The 20,788-nt window shown below is 39.6% G+C and overlaps 2 pseudogenes; both read left to right on the top strand.

Annotated features, from left to right (window-relative positions):
* Nucleotides 1–5,767: 5,767 nt before the first annotated feature.
* On the top strand, nucleotides 5,768–10,332 carry LOC130222208 (protein NLRC3-like; annotated as a pseudogene).
* Nucleotides 10,333–11,316: 984 nt separating this feature from the next.
* LOC130222105 (protein NLRC3-like) lies at nucleotides 11,317–17,544 on the top strand (annotated as a pseudogene).
* Nucleotides 17,545–20,788: the final 3,244 nt, after the last annotated feature.

Raw genomic sequence — 20,788 nt, 5'->3', positions numbered from 1 at the left:
ATCATGACGCAATGATGTTAGTGGATCTACGTGCTATAACTTGTAAGACGGAATCATGACAGGAACATTTAAAAAGGAACCCATGTAAACACCTTCATCATATTATTGTCTTATTCAGATTGTGGAAAATCATTCGATCATTGATGTCCAATAAACGTATTCATTGTCCAGATATATTGATCAAATATTTTTTAGTCATTCTTGTGTCACAGTTGCAGGGGACGGTGATGGGGGTTGGATTGGTGGAGTGTCGGGTATGGGGTGGGGTGTGTTGGGGAAGTGTCAGGGTTGAGGTTTGGGGGGTCTGGGGGGTGGTTAGGGTTGTCTCCATGCCACCCCTAGCAAGATGCAGCATTTGCCCACATTGCCCATGCCTAAATCCGCCACTGGCTGGGAACTATACTCGCATTCCAGCATAATAATCAAGGAACTTTGCTGTACCATGTTATCAGAATTCTTTATTCATTTTTGACTTATAGCTTAGCTTAGCATAGACCATTGAATTGGATTACACCATTAGCATTTCACCCAAAAATGACGTAAGAGTTTAGCTAGTTTTCCTATTTAAAGCTTGACTCTTCTGTAGTTATATTGTGTACTAAGTCTAATGGCTATTTTCTATGCTGATATGGCTTGGAAGCTTTACTGGTGCTCTAGGTAAACAACTACCGTGCCACCCTCACAAAGAAAATAAATGAATGAATGACACCTGAAATTACATGAAACTCCAAAGGAAATGTGGATAGCATCATGACGCAATGATGTTAGTGGATCTACGTGCTATAACTTGTAAGACGGAATCATGACAGGAACATTTAAAAAGGAACCCATGTAAACACCTTCATCATATTATTGTCTTATTCAGATTGTGGAAAATCATTCGATCATTGATGTCCAAGTAAACGTATTCATTGTCCAGATATATTGATCAAATATTTTTTTGAATATTAAATCAATCTTATCTGTTGCTCTTACAAATAGATGCATGTCTGTGAAGGCCATTTAAGTATCATTCTTTGTGGTTATAAAGAAGAAATGAAATTACTTCAGAGAAGAGTAGTAAAAAATGGCACTTTTGTCCCTTTTTCTGAATTACAAAAGAGCATTCAGTTAAAATTTGATGCATCAGATCAAAACCACTGGAGGGCGATGTATGGTTTTATTCACAGCATTCGTTAAATATATTGTTAAAAAATACAATGCTCCTATCCAGAAATATGCGCTGCTGAAAGTATAATAATTGAAAGTCACAGGCTTCAGGTACCATCATGTTTCTTCGTCGTGCAATCAGGGTCTCTGAGATTTCATCCACTTCTGCCATAAGACATGAAAATAAACTGCTGTTAAAATGGCAGAAGTATAGCACAAACATTGTATTAACCTGAATAGTATGCGACTGTTATAAATAAAACATTTATTTATGTTTAAAAATGGTATTTTCTCTATCATTAAGCTATTGCTGCTAAACTGCTTCTGTTGACAAACTTTTACAAACAGATGTGCAACCCTTCAAACTTCTAAGTATTAATTTTGCCTATATTTTTATCGTATGTTGACAGATCATCTAATTGAGCTTAATAGGCCTAATTCAAGGACTTTTTTGACAGATGTGTGTTTATTTTAAGTAGTGTTTTTTCTGCTTTAAATTTTCTGTAAGTTTATCATTTATAGCCGTTTATAGCAGGTCAAACTGACAGAGTAAAGTATATACTCTTCCTAAATACTTGAATTGCGTGTTTATTTCACCTAGCTTACTATAGTATGTTGTCAGTGCGGTTGAATACGATTTTATTGAATGTGTTTTAACCTAAGAGAGTGCTTGACTTTATTAAGCAAAACTGGGGTAACTGGCACCCTGAGCACATCACTACCACCTACTAGTGATTTTTGGACACCGAAAACACAGTTTAGTTATGGTTATCATAAAAAATATAAATGATAAAATCCTGGATGTTATCAAGATAATGATCTTGTTGTTTTCACACTCCCCTAGTTGTGAGGTGATGATAGACTGTATTCAAGTGGAATAATACCTGTTAGCTCTTCTAAATTCAGCTAAGCGATGTTTTAGCGCTTTTATAAAAAGTTATCCCATAAAGGTGTTTTTGTGATCAAACAGCTCAAAGAAGTCCGTAAATCTTCATATTTTTGACATGGCGTGATGCTCTGCTTTTTAAGTACAGTTTGGTTTTCCTTTTATGAAACATGTTTTCCCCCTTGAAGTGCCAGCAGGTTTCCCCCTGAAACCAGTCCAGCAGGTTGAACAGCTGAAAACTCTGAAATCTCTGTATAACATATACTTCAGCGTTCTGTGACAAGGAAAGAGGCTGAAAAAGCAACATTAACCAGTGGGATCATCTGTCATGGTGAGTAGATTTTTAAAGCTCTGTCATATTGAAGACTTACACAGTTTAATGTAATGATGAATGTTCCCATCTGTGGGGAATTGCCTTGATCAAAATGACTGAGGCGTTTGACAACAGGTTCATTTTTAGTGGTGTTTAATGTGATCATTGTAAGGCAGATGATGTACAGTAAAACTGTTTATCCATAAATTGCACAGCTTCAACCTGAATTAATTTATTAAGTCAGTGAACTAGTAACCAGAGTAATCTGTTTGAAATGTTATAAGTAATTGAGTCATTCATGACTACACAAGATGAAAAATACTGTTTGAGAAGAACCAAGGAAAAACTTTTTCTAATGCTGTGATGTTTCTTCATATAATGTGGTAAATATATTCAATAAATTGTGATTAACTGCAAATAAACACCTATGTGCTTTAAATTAGAGCAGCTGTGCTTGAGAAACAAAAAATAAGACTTTAACCGAGCTTAAAGGAAATGTGAAAGGGTTCTGGGGAAAATTGATATTGATTATTAAAAGATCTATGAAAGAAATTTGAGAAGTTTGAACCATTTTAAATGAATAGAAATATACAAATTGTTTGTCTTTAACTGGAGCACCTGATGCTCATATAAACCTAAACCCTGATAACCCCAACAATACACTTGCTCTAGAAAAAAAAAAGGTTCCTTCTGGGGCGATACCTACTATCTAAGTTTACATAAAAGGATGTTAACTGGCTAAACATTCAACCATCTCCATGGCAATGTCATTCTTGTGTCACAGTTGCAGGGGACGGTGATGAGGGTTGGATTGGTGGAGTGTCGGGTATGGGCTGGGATGTGTTGGTGAAGTGTCAGGGTTGAGGTTTGGGGGGTCTGGGGGGTGGTTGGGGTTGTCTCCATGCCACCCCTAGCAAGATGCAGCATTTGCCCACATTGCCCATGCCTAAATCCGCCACTGGCTGGGAACTATACTCTCATTCCAGCATAATAATCAAGGAACTTTGCTGTACCATGTTATCAGAATTCTTTATTCGTTTTTGACTTATAGCTTAGCTTAGCATAGACCATTGAATTGGATTACACCATTAGCATTTCACCCAAAAATGACGTAAGAGTTTAGCTAGTTTTCCTATTTAAAGCTTGACTCTTCTGTAGTTATATTGTGTACTAAGACTAATGTCTATTTTCTATGCTGATACAGCTTGGAAGCTTTACTGGTGCTCTAGGTAAACAACTACCGTGCCACCCTCACAGTCTCCATGCCACCCTTTTACTGATGAAAGTGAAGAGAAGGGGTGGGGAGAGTGTTGCGGAAAAAAGTCAAGCCAGGGTGTTAACTATACTCTAGTTCCAGCATAATAATCAAGAAACTTTGCTGTACCATGTTATGTTATCAGAATTCTTTAATAATTTGTGAGCGAGACGCTAATGGTCTAATCTGACTTTTAACTTAGCTTAGCATAGACCATTAAATTGGATTACACTGTTAGCATTTAACTCAAAAGTGACCTAAGAGTTTAGCTAATTTTCCTATTTAAAGCTTGACACTTCTGTACTTACACTGTGTACTAACACTAATGGCTATTTTCTAGGCTGATATGGCTAGGAACAGTACCAGCGCAAGCTTAACTGGCACTCTAGGTAAACGACGATCGTGCCGCCCTCACAGTCTACATGCCGCCCTTTTGCTGATGAAAGTGAAGAGGAGGGGTGGGGGGAGTGTCGTGGAAGAAAGTCTAGAAAGTCTCTACTTTGCTGTACCATGTTATGTTATCAGAATTCTTTATTCATTTTTGAGCAAGATGCTAAAGGGTCTAATCCGATTTAATTATGTATGCTAGGAGTGTTCAAACTTGGTCCTGGAGGGCCGGTGTCCTGCTGTGTTTAGCTCCAACCTGCTTCAACACACCTGCCAGGAAGTTTCTAGTATATTTAGTAAGAGCTTGATTAGCTGGTTCAGGTGTGTTTGATTAGGGTTGGAGCTAAACTCTCCATGACCGAGTTTGGACACCCCGATCTATGATATGCTAAGCTAATGTGTTTCTGCCTGACCTGGAGATTAGCTGAATGGAATTCAAAACTGTAAAATGCCACAAAGCAAAATTTCTCTGGCCCAAATCTGGCTAACAATCAGCTTTTGCTTGGCCCACATGCTGCATTGAATTACGGTACATGATTGGATGAAGTCTGGTTTCCATACAAGGGCCAAACATGGACTAAGTCTCAACCAAGTTAATAACCCCTAACCGGGTCAGATATATTGGTGTGTCACAACTGCAATGAATTTGATAAACCCATCAAGGATTTCGCTTTATGGAAGATTGGTTGAATTTTTTCTTTACTCAAAAATAATTTAAATGTATTTTAAAAGTGGGTCAAGATAGGTAAAACTTATATGGCCCACATATATTTTTTTTTACATCTGGGCCAAATACTACATTTAATATCTGGCCCATGTCTTGTGTGCCACCTTAAAGACGGTGCTACCTCTGTCAAACCAGGGCCATGCTCGGCCCACATGTTGTATGCCAGTACCTGACGAATACCTGCTGTGCCAGCTTTATGCCAAATCTGGCCAGAATACTTTGCTACAGTACCTGTGATCTGATTGTTTAACTCAATGAGCATATTTTTAAAGTGGAGTGTCCCTTTACAGAACAGAACAATGTCTTGATGTGTGACATGGTGTACAGGAAATATTGATTACTTGATTACTGTACTCTGTAACAAGGCAGCATGTTCCCAGACATAATACCATACCACAAAGAGCAGCACAGCATCACATATAAAACACTCATCTCTGTGAGGTGCTGGATGAAGAGATGCAGGCGAGGGTCACTGAAGAACCCAGCGGGGTGTCTATCAGGAGTAACACATCTTTATTCCTGCCTCCTAATCTCAGTGGTGAAGCTGTGACCTCTGACTCCAGGTAAATAAAACAACTGACATTGATTAAACCTCCTCTAATACATAATTAGAGACTGATTGAGGGTTGGTTGTTGTCAGCAGGCAGAATATTCACAAACCAGCCTCTCCAAAACCCAGCTGTGTGTCTGTGAAGAGTTCTGCATCTATAGTTATGCCTCCTAAGATCAGTGATGGAGCTGTGACCTCTGACCTTGGGTAAGACAAAATGCTGATACTGAGCAAACAGCATAAATACAGATTGGCTTTTTATTAATCTTACACTGAGTAGTTGAATGATAAATTTGTTTGTTAGCCTGAGCAATTTTGCTAATGACCCATCTCTCCCTGGTTATTTATTGTGATTGAGACTTAATATTTCTCATTAGACTGAGCAGAAAGAAAGAAAATCTGAGCCAGAGTCAGTCCAGATGGAGTGTTTGCGAGTCCAGACCTTCAGAAGACATTGATTGTCCTCCATGCAGAAAAAGACGCAGATAGAGATCCAGTTTTTCTGGTTCTGCTCACGGCATCACAAGAGCAGACCGGCATGAGAGCACTGGAATCCTGGAGAAATCTGTATATGATGAAGTACAGAGAGTTAAAGACCAGCACAAAACTAGCATGAAGAACAGATATGAGAGATTATTTGATGGAGTAAAAGTTCTAGAAAACCAAAGCCTCCTGAACCAGATCTACACCCAGCTGTACATCATAGAGGGAGAGAGTGAAGGAGTGAATGAAGAACATGAGGTTTTACAGATGGAGAAAACAGCCAGAACAAAACACTCACAACACACTCCAATCTACTGCAATGACATCTTTAAAGAGGAGAAAGAGCAAATCAAGACTGTTCTTACTAAAGGCATCGCTGGAATCGGAAAAAACCGTCTCTGTGCAGAAGTTCATTCTGGACTGGGCCGAGGGAAAAGCCAATCAGGATGTAGATTTCATGTTTGTGCTTCCATTTCGAGAGCTGAACTTGATCAGAGATCATCAGTACAGTCTTCACAGACTTCTGCTGGACTTTCATCCTGAACTTGAAGATCTGGAGCCCAAGATTTATGAGGAGTGTAAAGTTGTGTTCATCTTTGATGGTCTGGATGAAAGCAGAATCACACTGATGTTTTCAGACGCTCAGAAAGTTTGTGATGTGACTGAGACTTCATCAGTGGCTGTGTTGATGTCAAAGCTGATGAAAGGAGAGCTGCTTCCCTCTGCTCTCATCTGGATCACCTCCAGACCAGCAGCAGCCAATCAGATCCCCTCCAAATACATCAAGCGTCTGACAGAAATTCAGGGATTCACTGAGCCTCAGAAGGAGGAATATTTCAGGAAGAGAATCAGTGAGCAGCATCAAGCCAGCAGAATCATCTCACACATCAGAAGAGCAAGAAGCCTCCACATCATGTGCCACATACCCGTCTTCTGCTGGATCTCATCCACTGTGCTTCAGAAGCTCCTGGAAGAAGATCTGAGTGCAGAAATCCCTCAAACTCTGACTGAAATGTACATCCACTTCCTGCTGATTCAGATCAACATGAGGAATCAGAAGTATGAAGAGAGAGATCCAGAGAAACTCCTGCAGTCCAACAGAGAAGTGATTGTCAAACTTGCTGAAGTGGCTTTCAAACAGCTGATGAAGGGCAATGTGATGTTCTATAAGGAGGACCTGATTGAGAGCAGCATAGATGTCTCTGACGCCTCAGTGTATTCTGGGATTTGCACTGAGATCTTTAAGGAGGAATCTGTGATTCATCAGAGGAAAGTCTACAGCTTCATCCATCTGAGTGTTCAGGAGTTTCTGGCCGCTTTCTATGTGTTTTACTACCATTTAACCTGCTACACAGAGGCATGTTTAGATTCACTGCATGATTTACACAAAAGAGCTGTAGATAAAGCCACTGAGAGTGAGAATGGTCATCTGGATCTGTTTCTGCGGTTCCTGCTGGGCGTCTCACTGGAGTCCAATCAGAGACTCTTACAGGATCTACTGACACACACAGAGAAGAGCTCAGAGAGCATCAGGAGAAGCACACAGTTCATTAAAGAGAAGATCAGAGATGGACATGGACTCTCCACTGAAAGATCCATCAATCTGTTCCTCTGTCTGCTGGAAGTGAAAGATCAGACTCTGTCCAGAGAGATTCAGGAGTTTGTGAAATCAGACAAACAGTCAGAGAAGAAACTCTCTCCTGCTCACTGCTCAACAATCGCCTACATGCTTCAGATGTCAGAGGAGGTGCTGGATGAGCTGGAGCTCCAGAAATACAACACATCAGATGAGGGCAGAAGAAGACTGATACCAGCCGTCAGCAACTGCACAAGAGCTCTGTGAGTGTTTAATGATGTGTTACAGTGAAGAGACTTTTCTGAAGGGAATTTCCATTGCATTGATAGATCTTGAACTTGTCTTGGGTAAAACCCAATTCTCATATATTTTCCTCTTCTTTCAGTCTTGCTGGCTGTAATCTCTCTGCTCAGGATTGTGAAATTGTGTCGTCAGTTCTTCAATCCTCAAACTGTGTCCTGAGAGAGCTGGACCTGAGTAACAATGACCTGCAGGATTCAGGAGTGAAGCTGCTCTCTGATGGACTGAAGAGTCCAAACTGTCAGCTGGAGATACTGAGGTTTGAGTTGCTTTTTAGTCAGAATTATTTATAGCTTGTGATTCTATACAATATGAGATTGCACCCTGGTTTATGTCTCTGCAGGTTGTATGGCTGTATGGTGACAGAGGAAGGCTGTGGTTTTGTGTCTTCAGCTTTGAGTTCAAACCCCTCACACCTGAGAGAGCTGGATCTGAGCTACAATCACCCAGGACAATCAGGAGTCCAGCAGCTCAAACACACACTGGAGGATCCACACTATAAACTGCAGAAACTTAGGTATGTGGGGCAGTCAGGGGATGCTCTACTAGAAATGTATTTTAGTCATTCTTATATATATATATATATATATATATATATATATATATATATATATATATATATATATATATATATATATATATATATTTTTTTTTTTTTTATATAGCCCACCCTTTTGAGAAACCACTTTAGATCATTGTATTCAGGTATTCCAATCACTTCCATAGCCACAGGTGCATATCACCAAGCACTAGGCATGCAGATGCTTCTACCAACATTAGTAAAATAATTAAATTAGTAAAAGTCTATTTGTGAGATCACTACTTAATATTCCACACACAACTCCTAGTGGAATTATAACAAATTGGAAGAAAAAGGAAACAGCAGCAACTGAGCCACAAAATGGTAGGCCACATAAAATCATAGAGCGGGGTCAATGTATGCTTAGGCACACAGTATTACAGACCTCCAACCATTAAGTGGCCTTCAGACGAGCTCAAAGAGCTCCAGGACTGGGTTTTCTGGAGCGAGAAACTGCATCCAAGCCATACATCATCACCAAGTGCACAGAAAACTGGTGTAAAGAGTTCGCATCTGACTCCTGAGCATCGTTTGATGGACAAGTCTGGGTTTGGTTAGTGTCTGAAGAATGAGACTTGCCTGACTGAATTGTGTCAAGTGTGATGTTTGGTGGAGGGGGTTATGGTGTGGGCTTGTTTTTCAGGGGTTGGGGTTGAGCCATTAGTTCAACAATTTTATGCTCCCAAATATTGTGAGAACAGATTTCATGAGTGTTTTTGGTTTGGGGGAACTGGACTGGATCTCACCTCAGAGTCCAGACCTGAATACCTTTAGGATGATTTGGAGTGTAGACTCTGAACTGTGCCTTCTTGTCCAACATCAGTGCCTGACCTCGACAAATGCACTTCTATAAGAATGGTCAAAAGGTCTCATAAGCTCACTGCTAAACCTTGTGGAAAGCTTTCGGAGAAGAGGGGAAGTTGTTATAGCTGCAAAGGTTGATCCACTCCATATTAAATCATATGGATTAAGACTGCCCTTAAAGTTTATATGGATCTAACAGCAGATGTCCCAGAACTTTTGGCAATATATTCTCAAACATTTATTATTAACCATTATTCATTAGTGATTCATTGTTTCTTTTTAGTTTGGACCATGCGGCATATTTCCGAATCACCCCAGGACTGAGAAAATGTAGGCCATTTCTGCCCTTTTTCACTCTTTCTTTCTTGATGTGCAAAAACTGTATTTGCATGCATGATTTGGCTAATTTATGATCATTTATAATCAGTTGTGTCAGGCTTAAAGAAAATTTTTTTGTTCTGTATTGGTGTGTAGCTGTAATTGGCATCTCGTATTCTCTTCTTGTGTTCAGATGCATTTGAGCTTACACTGGATCCAAACACAGCACACAATCAACTCCAGCTGTCTGAGGAGAACAGAAAGATCACACACGTGGAGGAGCGTCAGGCATATCCTGATCATCCAGAGAGATTTGAGCACCATCCTCAGGTTCTGTGTAGAGAGATTCTGACTGGACGCTGTTACTGGGAGGCTGAATGGAGCAGCTGGGGTCATATTGCAATGTCGTATAAAGAAATCACCAGGAACGTAGTCACTGATTGTCGGTTTGGATTCAGTGATAAATCTTGGAGTCTGTTCTGCTCTGCTAATGGATTCACTGTTTGGCACAACAACGTGAGCACTAGCATATCTACCTCTTCACCGCCCTCTAATAGAGTAGGAGTGTATGTGGACGTGCCGTACGGCTCTCTGTCGTTCTACAGCGTCTCTGACGCAAACACGCTCACACACATATACACATTTAACACCACATTCACTGAAGACCTCTATGCTGGATTCAGAGTGTTTGATTCCTCACTCTCTCTGTGTCAGATTGAAAAACCAGCTGTGAAAGACGATTGAGAAATCACCTACACTGAGCTACACACTTTAGTTCAAAGAAGTAGTTTAGTAAAGGTGAAGTGTAGATTTTCAGTAAAAAATATTGGGTTCATATTAGTTGTAGGCCTGATAATTGACCAAAACATGGTTGTTGCTTGCTCTTTCACCAGTCTGTATTCTCTGAACAACTGAACTGTATATTTATATTGTCTTAATTTTCTATTTATTATTAATATTATTATTTTTTTTTTTATAAGTGGTGTGTTGCAGACCTCTTGGCCAGGTCATCTTGATCTCAATGTTTTTTTTATTTGGTTAAATAAAGAAACATATATACTTATGTAGCCAATTTAACATTTCGTTTGTTTACAAAAACAAAAAATCCAACCTGATGTTGTAGAATGTTTATTTTTAATTAAATTACATTTTAATAAATGATGTTGCAGCGGTGACATGGCGGCTCAGTGGTTAGCACTGTGACCTCACAGCAGGAAAGTCGTTTCTAGTCCTGGCTGGGTCAGTTGGCGTTTCTGTGTGAAGTTTGCATGTTCTCCCCATGTTGGCATTGGTTTCCTCCGGGTGCTCCGGTTTCCCCCACTGTCCAAACACATGCGCTACAGGGGAATTGATGAACTAAGTAGTGTATGTGTGTGCATCTGAGAGTGTATGGGTGTTTCCCGTTACTGGGTTGCAGCTGAAAGAGCATCTACTGTGTAAAACATATGCTGGATTGTTGGTGATTCATTCCGCTGTGGTGAACCCTGATGAAAAAGGGAGTAAGCAGAAGGAAAATGAATGAATAATGTTGCTATCGTCCCCCTCCCCGGGGTCAGTAGCAGCATCTCACTTTGTCTGTTCAAGTTTAAATTCTGCATATATTATCATATGCACACATATTATAAGAGTGTGGGTGGGTGTCTGATAGATCTGGGTTTATTCTATTAAACTTTTGGGTTTCCAAATCTCTCTGAGAAACTGAAGGGAATGCAAAAAGTGTCTCCACTCTCCTCTCACTGAAAGAGCTCTTGCATTGAATATGTAATATTTCGGGGTGGGGTTAGGTGAGCACATTAAAAAGCATTGGATGCAGCTCAGATTGCATCTGCACAGAGTCTGCGGCCAGACCTCTCTCTGCAGTGGTGTTGGAACTGTGATGATCCTCAGCGCCACTAGAGGGAGCAGATTAGACAGATTTTCATGTCCGGTTTAAAAAGAAAGAAGACACACCTCAAGCAGAACAGTGAGAGCAAGATAATGAAACGATATTTGTACTTCTAACCTGAACGGACCAGTAAACCTGTCAGACCAGCATTCTGTGGTAAGTTCAAACAGTTTATTCTTCATTTAATCACGTCATGTTAAAATGAGCTGATTTTTAAAATGTATTTATTTATTCCTCTGAGCTTTTCTTTTGATTCTAAATGCAAGTCATATATTTAGTTAATCCTTAGAGTAAACTAATTAAAATGAGGGAAGTGTTGACATTTGCTCTTTATGTTTTATATACTTAAAATAAATTTAAAAAATACAAGAAATAAGCAGCTGAATAAAAATAAATGGTAAAATATTCAAAACTGTCAAAATAATCTTTGCTACTGTTGTTGATAATGCTAAATGTATAGATTTAACATTATGATATTCTGCAACAACACATTTTTATTTCTTTAGTGTTCGTGTCAAGTAATGATTTAAAACCTCAGTCATAATACATTAATGTTTTAATAGCAGATGTATCATTACTGAAGAATTATTCAGTGATTATGATGGCCGGTTGTCTTTCATGTATTTTCATTTTGAGCTTCAAGTTGCATTAAACAGTGATTTTAATCTTTACCAGAGGTGATTCTTGGCTCTCTGGGGTCCTATGGAGGTGGTGGTGAGGGGTGGAAAAGGATGAGATTTGACTGGTATTGAAGAGCCTTGACCTTGTTTAGTCAGCATATAGGGCAGATCGGTACTGATATTTACCATAAACATCAGTGTTTGTATCTGAACTACACACTGTTTTCCCAGTACTTCAGTGTTTTGATTGTTGGTCGCTTATAAATAATACTGGCTAAAAAGACTGAAACTGTTCCTTGATCAAACACAGATTTGTCTGTAATGCACCAAAGGGTTAATAAGCGTATGCAAAAGTTTATTAATTTAATATTTAACGTTTAATAAAAAACATTTAATTTAATATTTATAAAATAATTTATGAAGATTATGTACAGTATGCAGTGTTATATTTGACTATATTATTCCGTTTCTCTACCTGAAAAGCTCTGTTTATTTTGGTTGTGTCTCTATATTGTACTGATTTGTGCTTTTGCTTATAGAGTTTGTCTTTTTTTTATTGGACAGTGTCCTGTTGTTTTTACTGAACATATCATATACCAAACCGTACTGAAACCTGACCCTAAAATCAAAAACTCAACCAAACCGCGAGGAAAACCCCTAATATTGACCTTTATTACTTTGTTAATATGGGGTTGGTAATTATTATACTGTTATTACAGCCACATTAAGGTCGTTGTACCAAGAGAACTCTTGTGTTTCCACATCAATATGTCTAAAATCAGTGTCTCAATACTCTTTCAGTAAATACGAGGTGAACACTAAAATGAGTCTTCAAAAGAAGACTGAGGATGAGGATTCTGCTTCTGAAGTGAGTTATCCACATCCTGAATCAAGCTGTGTGTCTATGAAGAGTGATTGGTCCATGGTGTATCCTCCTGACCTCAGTGATGCATCAGTGACCTCTGACCCCAAGTAAGACACTGGTCATTTTGTCTGAAGTTAATTTTCACAGAGAATAAAATTGCACAACTAATTCCTATGAACTAAATCTTTTCTGAACATGCTAATCACACTGGTGTGATTGTACATGTGAAAGGGAACCCTTTCACACGTACAATCACACCGGTGTGATTAGTTCAGAGTACACATCTTTAACTGCAAAAATTCTGGCAACTGCATGAGTATTTAAAACTTGCATGTGAAAGACTTAATGCAGCTCTTGTCTCTCTCTATATATCTAAAATATAGATAAACATGTAAACTACTTCTTCAATTTATTTCAATTCTAGTCTGTACTCCACTATTTTATCACTTATCACACAAATCCTTATTTATTAATGAATAAACATGGACCTGTAGAGCATTTAAGATTTAAGTGTGTAAAATGTTCTTTAAATTTGTGTCCTGTCAGCATCAGCAAGAGAAAGGGACAGCGATTAGAGTCTAAAGAGTCCAGTAGTGTGTCTGTAAAGAGTAACCGATCCATTAACCCACCTGAAAACTTTAGAGATGAACCAGCAACCTCCAACTTCAGGAGGAAGAAAAACATGGAAAAATCAGAGGATAATATGTTAAAGAGAATCAAAGACCAGCACAAAACCAGCATGAAGAACAAATATGAGAGATTATTTGAGGGAAACAAACTGCACGAGAACCAACCCCTCTTGAACCAGATCTATACCCAGCTGTACATCATAGAGGGAGAGAGTGAAGGAGTGAATGAAGAACATGAGGTTTTACAGATGGAGAAAACAGCCAGAACAAAACACTCACAACACACTCCAATCTACTGCAATGACATCTTTAAAGAGGAGAAAGAGCAAATCAAGACTGTTCTTACTAAAGGCATCGCTGGAATCGGAAAAACCGTCTCTGTGCAGAAGTTCATTCTGGACTGGGCCGAGGGAAAAGCCAATCAGGATGTAGATTTCATGTTTGTGCTTCCATTTCGAGAGCTGAACTTGATCAGAGATCATCAGTACAGTCTTCACAGACTTCTGCTGGACTTTCATCCTGAACTTGAAGATCTGGAGCCCAAGATTTATGAGGAGTGTAAAGTTGTGTTCATCTTTGATGGTCTGGATGAAAGCAGAATCACACTGATGTTTTCAGACGCTCAGAAAGTTTGTGATGTGACTGAGACTTCATCAGTGGCTGTGTTGATGTCAAAGCTGATGAAAGGAGAGCTGCTTCCCTCTGCTCTCATCTGGATCACCTCCAGACCAGCAGCAGCCAATCAGATCCCCTCCAAATACATCAAGCGTCTGACAGAAATTCAGGGATTCACTGAGCCTCAGAAGGAGGAATATTTCAGGAAGAGAATCAGTGAGCAGCATCAAGCCAGCAGAATCATCTCACACATCAGAAGAGCAAGAAGCCTCCACATCATGTGCCACATACCCGTCTTCTGCTGGATCTCATCCACTGTGCTTCAGAAGCTCCTGGAAGAAGATCTGAGTGCAGAAATCCCTCAAACTCTGACTGAAATGTACATCCACTTCCTGCTGATTCAGATCAACATGAGGAATCAGAAGTATGAAGAGAGAGATCCAGAGAAACTCCTGCAGTCCAACAGAGAAGTGATTGTCAAACTTGCTGAAGTGGCTTTCAAACAGCTGATGAAGGGCAATGTGATGTTCTATGAGGAGGACCTGATTGAGAGCGGAATAGGCGTCTCTGACGCCTCAGTGTATTCTGGGATTTGCACTGAGATCTTTAAGGAGGAATCTGTGATTCATCAGAGGAAAGTCTACAGCTTCATCCATCTGAGTGTTCAGGAGTTTCTGGCTGCTTTCTATGTGTTTTACCACCACATAAGCAACACCACAGAGGCATGTTTAGATTCACTGCATGATTTACAGACAAGAGCAGTAGATAAAGCCACTGAGATTGAGAATGGGCGTCTGGATCTGTTCCTGCGGTTCCTGCTGGGCGTCTCACTGGAGTCCAATCAGAGACTCTTACAGGATCTACTGACACACACAGAGAAGAGCTCAGAGAGCATCAGGAGAAGCACACAGTACATTAAAGAGAAGATCAGAGATGGACATGGACTCTCCACTGAAAGATCCATCAATCTGTTCCTCTGTCTGCTGGAAGTGAAAGATCAGACTCTGTCCAGAGAGATTCAGGAGTTTGTGAAATCAGACAAACAGTCAGAGAAGAAACTCTCTCCTGCTCACTGCTCAACAATCGCCTACATGCTTCAGATGTCAGAGGAGGTGCTGGATGAGCTGGAGCTCCAGAAATACAACACATCAGATGAGGGCAGAAGAAGACTGATACCAGCCGTCAGCAACTGCACAAGAGCTCTGTGAGTGTTTAATCTAGTGTTACTTTTTTAGTTTCTTGTGTATATTTAGATTGTTTTCAATTCTCTTGTTTCGGTCTCTTTCAGTCTTGCTGGCTGTAATCTCTCTGCTCAGGATTGTAAAATTGTGTCGTCAGTTCTTCAATCCTCAAACTGTGTCCTGAGAGAGCTGGACCTGAGTAACAATGACCTGCAGGATTCAGGAGTCAAGCTGCTCTCTGATGGAGTGAAGAGTCCAAACTGTCAGCTGGAGATACTGAGGTGCGACATTTCTGTCGAGTCATTATTATTTAAAGTTACAGATTCTTTACTATATTATAATTTACACTCTGGTCTCTGTGTGTCTGCAGGTTGTCTGGCTGTATGGTGACAGAGGAAGGCTGTGGTTTTGTGTCTTCAGCTCTGAGTTCAAACCCCTCACACCTGAGAGAGCTGGATCTGAGCTACAATCACCCAGGACAATCAGGAGTCCAGCTGCTCCAACACACACTGGAGGATCCACACTACACACTGCAGAAACTCAAGTATGTGGGGCAGTAAGACAATTATATGGTTTTGCATTAGATTGTTAATTCTCCTCAACTCAGTTGATGGCCTCAGTGTGTGTTGAAGATGAAGCACAGGGGGATGTCCGAGTCTATGTTGAAGATGAAGAATGGGGAGGGTTTGGGGTGTCCGAGTGTTTGTTGAAGATGATGAATGGGGGATGTCCTAATGAGAACTAGTTGAAATTCTTGAGTCTCATGGTATTTTTGTTTTTCAACAAGATGATATTAAATGTACATTCCATGTACGTGAATGCACAACTATGTATTTTCCATGAGGTTAGCTGATCATTACAACAAGAAAGAACATAATTTGTCTATTAATAAAGAGTTTGTGCTGCTACTGAAGTCCTCGCTGAGTTGCCATCATCTCTTCACAGACGTCTTGAATCTGCTCAACTGGAGCTGCAGATGCCTTGGCATGTGGATCCAGAGGTAGCAACAAAAAAAGAAAGAATTGACAGGCGATCCAGCCAATCATACCAATTATCTGTGCCCCCGTCACAGCACACAACTTTCTCAGACAAGCAGAACAGCTAGACTAAGCAGACATAGTGTAGTAAAATTAGCAATTAACATGAAACATTGTGAAAATGTGCTACTTCAGGCCTTACAATGCAGATATCAGGTACACAGGAAGGCTGGGTAGATATCTTTGCGTGTTTTGCGATTGTGAATTATGTGTTAGGGAATCAATTTGTTCCATTTTTATCGTATTCAAATAATCCAAACCTCCTCTAATCATACCTTAACTATAGCACAGACTTGTAGGGGAGTGCCAAAGCATTGTGAAAGCACATTGGAGAGTGAAAAGGGGCACAAGGTTTTGCGGGGTCAATTGGGCCAAATCCTAATTCTACTCTACTACCCTATGCCTTCTTCTTGACCCTTGAAAAAGAGTGTGAGGGGGTAGGGATGGAAATATTTCTCTTAGAAGGGGACAGCACTGCATATGCACATGGCATTATAGGTCATGTAATTTTAACTCTACCTATGTCTGTCTGTCTGTCTGTATGTTTTTGTAATTTTCAGATTGGACCATGGAGGACATTTCAGGATCACATCTGGATTGAGAAAATGTAAGTACACACAAATACAGACATAATTTCTGTGCATAATTCATAATTTCATAGACTATCTGATATCTCTCTGTCTTTAGATGCCTGTTTTCTCACACTGGATCCAAACACAGCACATACTCAGCTCCAGCTGTCTGAGGAGAACAGAAAAGCAAGTATTGTGACAGATCCTGAGCCGTATCCTGATCATCCAGACAGATTTGATCAACAGGAGCAGGTTCTGTGTAAAGAGCCTCTGACTGGACGCTGTTACTGGGAGGTAAAATGGAGCGGCTCTGGACTTGTAGCGGTGGCTTATAAAGGAATTGGCAGGAAAAGTGGATTTGACTGTTGTTTTGGACACAATGAACATTCCTGGTGTCTGTACTGCAGTGATGAGGTTTACTCTGTCTGGGACAATAATAAGAGCATTGATGTATTTGGTCCTTCATCTCGTATTAATAGAGTAGGAGTGTATGTTGACGTGCCGTCCGGCTGTCTGACCTTCTATAGTGTCTCTGATACACACACTCTCACACACATACACACATTCAACATCGCATTCACTGAAGACCTCTATGCTGGATTTAAGGTTTATCCTGGATCTTCAGTGTCTTTTTGTCCTGTTGAACCTTCTGAAGTTCCTCCCTAGTAGCTGTTAGTAGCTGAAGGCCGATTCACCCTGCTCTGACTGAACTCTTGGAATTTCTAGTTTATTTGATCCTAAAGATCTGAGTGATCTGTTTGTATTTAGTCAGCATATCTGTAATGTATTGAGCTCCTAGGCCATTTAGTGATTTATAGACCAGTAATAATACTTTAAAACAAACTTTAAGGACAGGTGTGATGTGCTCTGATTTCCTGCTTCTGGTCAGAATCCTGGCTGCAGTGTTCTGGATGAGCGGCATCTATCTGACTGTCTTTTTGGGAAGGCCAGTGAGGCCGTTACAGTAATCCACTCTGCTGCTGATAAAAGCATGAACAAGTTTCTCTAATCTTCACTGGAAACAAAGCATCTAATTCCTGCAATGTTTTTGAGATGATAGTATGCTGATTTACTAACTGCTTTAACATGACTACTGAAATAGTCTACTGATATTATTGATCATCTTTATAAGAGCGCTCTCTGTACTGTGATGTGGTCTGAAACCAGATTGACAATTGTCTAAACACCCCTTGAAGTTTAAGAACTTGTTAACCTGGTTAAAAACAACTTTTTCAATGATTTTGCCAGTGAAAGGGAGATTTGAGATTGTGCTCAATAGGGTATTATCCAGGTTGCTCTTCTTCAAGAGGGGTTTAACAACTGCAGTTTTAAATGAGTTTGGAAAAATCCCTGAGAGGAGTGAAGCATTTACCACTTTTAGAAGATCCATTTCTAAACAGGTAAATACAATAGAGGAAGGAGCTTGTTTGAGTTTCATATATCCGGCTTTAAAATAAACACAACACACCTTACAGGTAAGTGAAATCGAAAGGGTGGAATGACACCATTCAGTGGCTTATAAGAATAAGTGAAGTTTATTTATAATCTAATTTGGAGAGGATCTTGTGCTTATGATTTACCACAGCCAGTCCGCATTAGCTAATCATGATCCTCCAATCATATGATTCCTAAGTTACTATATAAAACCACAGTCTTCAGTCCATATTTATCTTTGTCTGGAAGAATCCCCCTTCCTCCTCTTTTTTTTCTCATCAATTGGGTGGCAAGGCAAGCCAGTGGTTAGCACTGTTGCCCCACAGCAAGAACACCGCAGGCTCTGGTCCTCGCTGGGCTGGTGGGTGTTTCTGAGTTTGTATGTTCTTCCCGGGTCCGCATGGGTTTTTCCTGGATTCTCCAGTTTCCTCCTACTGTCCAAAGATATGCCTAATGCGTAACAGATTATGCAAAACAGGCACTTTGTCTAGCTCCCAGCATCAGTATCTTTCCTTCTCAAAGTTGTTCACCTTAGCCAATTCAGCCGGAGAGTTTTTGAGATCTACCTGGGCTCAATCTCCCCTCTTTTGTGATAAATCATCAAGTGTGAACTCTTTTTCACAAGACCATTATGACAGCATCTTAAATTCTCTAATGTTTTTAATATTTAGATTTATTTTTACTGTATGTACATTTACAGTGGGTGATTCATGTGTTCATGTTTTTTTCCTGGGAATAATATCTCTAAAGGAGCTCTTGACATGGAATTGAAGATGATTTTAGTAAAAACCCAAACAATACAAACATAAAAATAAAACAAAATAAAAATAAAACCTGAAAAATGAGTTGTGTGTAATGAGAATGGAACGACACAAGGAGAAAGAGCTGAACTACTGAAATACACTTAATACTTTATCTAAAAGTGTTTGTTTTTTGGTGCTTCAGCTTAAAGACGCCTCTCATATTGAGAATAAAGCCTCATGCATTGCTCAGGTCTGAGTTTCTCACAGACTTCAACAGCGTGTGTAAATCTTGATGGTCCTGTAGGTCTCGTCTATCAAATCTGAGCTTTATTCTGTATTCTCTATTGGATTGGAGTCAGGTGATTGGCTGGGCCATTCTACAGCTTGATTTTCTTTCTCTGAAAGCACTTGAGATTCTCTTTAGTTCATTGTCTTGCTGAAATGTCCACCCTGGTTTCAGATGTAGATGTTGGACTCAAGCAGCTGATATTCATTTACACTGAGGAAGGGCAGAGGGGCGCTGAACAACTACTGAGAGATTTCAGCTGCTGTCTGGGCTTTCAGTGCCGAACTACACCTCCCTTTCTTCATCTGTTCAATCCTTATCTCTTTGTCATTTCATTTCATTACACAGAACTTCATTTGTAAACTAATTAGATTTGTTCTCTTTGCATTTATGGATGTCTTTGGTTGTTATCAACATCTGGTGAAAATTCCAAGTCAATGGCACCTTTAGAAATATGTTTCCTGAGAAAAAAAAGTGACATGTTCAATACTTATTTCCCCCACTTAATATGTATTTATGTATGTATTATATCATCTTTGCATCAAACTACAAAATTACTGCTTGTGTGAGGCATTTGTAGTGCAGCGCCTATGGGACAGGACAGTAAATTTGACATTATTCTCTCTTCTGGCTGCTGTTGTAAGTCTTGCACTATTTTTTCCATTTTCTGAAAGGTTTGTTAACACCATATGTAAACTCTTTTATATATATATATCAGTGAATAGGATTGTTAAAAAAGCATTTGTTGTACTCTCCCGTTGACTGTACTCTAAGTGAGAATCCAGGAAATGTAAAAAGGGTCCATTGTAATTATCTCCCATCATCTCTGTCTTTACCATTCATTATTATGCATGAATTTTGATGCGACATTACCTCTGAGGGTTGCCATGTGACCCTGTTTGTTTGTTTGTTTTTTTGTTTATAAGAGTAATAATGATCATTTGCCATGACTAAAAAAAGCTTCTTTTACAAAGGCTTAAAGAAAGTTGAAAAACGCAGGGTATATAGCTTTAACAATGTGTAGCTATAGGCATGTTCAATTGTATATGCACAAACCAATAATTCTAGCAAGATGGGTCATCATCTCAATATTATGGTTTGTTAAATTTTAAAAAAGAAAACAAGAAGAAAAAGAGTACTACTGGGAAAAAAAAAGAGGTTAGCACTGTCGTCTCACAGCACGAAGGTCGCTGGTTTGAGTCCCAGCTGGGTTAATTGGCGTTTCTGTGTGGAGTTTGCATATTCTCCCCGTGTTGGCATGGGTTTCCTTTTTGCTCCGGTTTCCCCCACAGTCCAAACACATGCGCTATAGGGGAGTTTCCACAAAAAACTCCCTCTGAGAAACTGAAGCAAATGCAAAAAGTGTCTCCACTCTCCCCAACACTGAAAGGGCTCTTGCATTGAATATGTAATCTTTAGCATTATTTCTCTATGTTGAGTTAAATAGGCTTGCAAATATCATGGATTACACTGTAATGCCTTTAAACAACATTAAAGAAGAACATGAAATTTGTACAAATAATGTTTTATAAACCAGCTGAACATAAAGGGTTTAACTGATTATCATTATGACTGATTAAATGGAAAAAGTAA

This window comes from Danio aesculapii, chromosome 1 (assembly GCF_903798145.1).
Source record: "Danio aesculapii chromosome 1, fDanAes4.1, whole genome shotgun sequence".
Lineage (NCBI taxonomy): Eukaryota > Metazoa > Chordata > Actinopteri > Cypriniformes > Danionidae > Danio > Danio aesculapii.
Note: the sequence above shows the minus strand (reverse complement) of the source record. Positions and strands in the feature narration are given on the sequence as shown.